The sequence below is a fragment of the Dermacentor andersoni genome, chromosome 7 (assembly GCF_023375885.2).
Source record: "Dermacentor andersoni chromosome 7, qqDerAnde1_hic_scaffold, whole genome shotgun sequence".
Classification (NCBI taxonomy): Eukaryota; Metazoa; Arthropoda; class Arachnida; order Ixodida; family Ixodidae; genus Dermacentor; species Dermacentor andersoni.
In genome coordinates this window covers 134,617,428-134,620,446 of record NC_092820.1, presented here as the reverse complement: position 1 = coordinate 134,620,446, position 3,019 = coordinate 134,617,428, and the positions used below count along the sequence as shown (strand labels likewise).

The following is a 3,019-nucleotide window of genomic DNA, read 5'->3' as shown; positions in this document are numbered from 1 at the left end:
TAAAATATTCTAGAATGAGAACCACGTATAGCAGACCTGATTAAATGAAGGAGGCTAGGGGACTGTTTCTCATCGTCCCGTTTCAAAGGCAATGCGAATAAATCATCACAATCATCATCAGCATTGTATCGTGCCATATATCGCGCGATGCGACATGCGCACCGCGTAGCGCCGATAGGTTCAAAATTTGCATTGCTGTTGCGTTATATTCCAATAGGTGTCCCGACATGTAGCAGCTTCTCAGGTATGTGTTTTCTGTAGCTATTGTATTATTTGGAATGCATCTATACGTACAATTCTGTATCTTGAAATCACTGGCCACAGCACGCACATTTCCATAGGGGCGAAATGCAACAATGCTTATGCAACAAGATATAGATGTCAGTTAACAAACCGGTGGTGGTCAAAATCTTTGACCCCCCACTATAGAGAGCGTGACTCATCACAAGACCGGGGTTTTGGCCCGTAAAATTTTCATTTATTTTCAAAATTTTTGCAAACTAATTTTCTCAGTATCCCCCCATCCCTACGGCTTCTCATTTAACTTCCCAATCTCAAGGCGCTGAGGTTTTCTTCACCACATAAATAAACGGCGAAAATCAAGCAACAACGAGTCACTAGAGTGAACTTGTTTCGTGTGCAACAAATATAAAAAATTTTCAGTTACTATGACTTGTGGAAAAATGCACGTCACTTATGCCATTGCTCCGTTTACGCTTACAGAAAAACATATATTTAATTTGTGATATCTGGATTCCAAATGAAGCTGGAGTAAAGTCGGCATATATATATTCATGTCACAATGGTCTTCGGTGTCATCTCCCACTGTAACATTGGACAAGCAGTCTTACTGCACTTGTGCGGCTGGAAGGGAACAAGACAATATTGTTTTTCTTTTTCGATCAATTGAGCAATGAATTTAGAAAGAACGTTAAGTTGTGCAGGGCACACATGACGAAACAACTTATAGAAGAACTCCTACAGTCGGTCAAACTGGCATACTTTATTGCTGCAACCTCGATTTCTGCAGAAATGCATCTTTCATTTCCGCTTTGTTTCTGCTAGTCCAAAATAATTTAACAAGCACACGTAAGCGTAAAGAGCTTGATCCGTTGGTACCTAATCAGAAGTAGGAGTTTTTAGAAATGAATGAATGTCCTGCATAAAATGTTTATCGTGGAATATGAGCGTCGTTCCACAAAACCATGAAATCGCTGCCTTGCGTCTTTTCCACAATCATCTTCTTTAGTCGCTTCAGCTGGTCTTCCGAGAAGGGAACCGCCAATCACCGACAACACATTTGCGAACAAAAACGCCTGATGTCGGCTTATTCAAGGTCTCAGCTCCTACTGACTCCCTCATAAGTGCAAGCCATTTGGGCACCTTTCCACCGAGCATGCTCTCAAAGTTATCGAGCATGTGTTTCGTTGAGTCACTCATACTTTCCTTCATGATTTTGAAGCTGATGTTCTGTAGTACTTTCTATAACCGACTTTTGTCCCTCCGGAGCTTCTGGCCGAACTCTTTGCCAATGAAATCAGCAATCTTCAGGACCCAAGCGTTGATGTCCTTCTTGAGCTGCTCGTAGGTCACAAACAAGACGTTCGGGTCATTTCGATGCTCATACCATGAACGTAAATGGTCGAAGTAGTCGCCAAAATCGACCTTGCCTTCCACGAACATGTCGAAGAACTGATCGAACGTGCCCTCTTGGAAGCGGTAGTCAGGATTGTTCCTGGTGTGGTAAAAATAAGCCACGCAGCAGTCGTACGGGTTTCGCACCACGTATATGTATCGGCGTCCTTTGAGTAGAGTTGGAATCGGAAAGTCATGTGTGTCTTAATGAAGCCCGACTTCTTCATGTCCTCAACACATTCGACTCCTCGGGCTTCGAGGAAAAGCATCCCTATCCAGCTGAGCGGCTGATTTCTGGGGGGGAAGGTGATTGCTTATAATGTTGTATACAATGTGCTGCATCCATGTTGTCCTGCACTTGGGGTAGCTGACGATGAATAGGTCGCCCGGCTCTGCCTTATAGCGGAGAGCTGAACAGACGCATTATTTAGGAAAGCTCTTGCATTTGTTGAAGCCGTCGACTTCGGGATACTGTTGATAGCCTTGTATATTTCGTTCCATGACCAGGGCACTGCGCAAAAAGAGCGGTAGCCAAGTGAAATATTTGTGTAATATTAGCAAGGAGACTGATTCTGTGATTTTAGAAGTGGCCGTATCACACGACAGAGCTTGGGTCATGCAGAGGTTGGATTGCGACAACAAATTATTAGACAGCTATACGAAGAAGGGGGCAGTAGTTTTCTCAACTCCATAAACTGCTGTAAACATTCTCTCCCTGTATAAATGAAAAAGAAAGTGCCACCCGCAGAGGCAAACATGAACACATGTCACCCGATGAACGCAGACGCTGGCGGTCACAACGCTGGCGTGATGAAGAGCGGCAGCAGTGGGAGAGAATTGCCCCCGTGCTGCATTGAACACCAACGTGAACTAACCGCGTGGAAGCACAGCGCACACGAAGGTATCAGCTATCGTCCTATGCTTCGCACTCACCGCAGATATTATTTCCAAGGTGGGGCGCACGCGACCGCCCTCAGCCGCATACGCAGAATAAGCGAGATGCGCGCTAACGTTTGACGCCTTTTTGCTACGACAAACCGCGTTTACTTGCTTCTGTTAGGTCGCTAGATAATGCCTAATGTTTAGCGAGCGTGTCACTGCCATTTAACAGCGACGACGCATATCCACGAATTTCTCCATCGACATCTCTCCGGGAAAGAAAGATACAACGGCGTGTTCTAAAGCAACAAATTGTTTAGTCAGACAATGTACGCTTTAAATTGCTGTGCGTATGGGGCATGTAGTCTGCGAGAATGCCAGAACGCACATGTACGACTCTTACCTTTAGCAATAGAAAGCCGCAGTTTCGGCCGAAAGGCGAAGCATCGATTGCGAGAGCAAATTAGTAGAAAGCTGTACGAATTAAATATAGTAGTTTTATCGG

At 44.7% G+C, this 3,019-nt stretch overlaps 1 pseudogene; it reads right to left on the bottom strand.

The window, feature by feature from the left end:
- Positions 1-472: 472 nt before the first annotated feature.
- On the bottom strand, positions 473-2,356 carry LOC126534519 (sulfotransferase 1C2-like; annotated as a pseudogene).
- Positions 2,357-3,019: the final 663 nt, after the last annotated feature.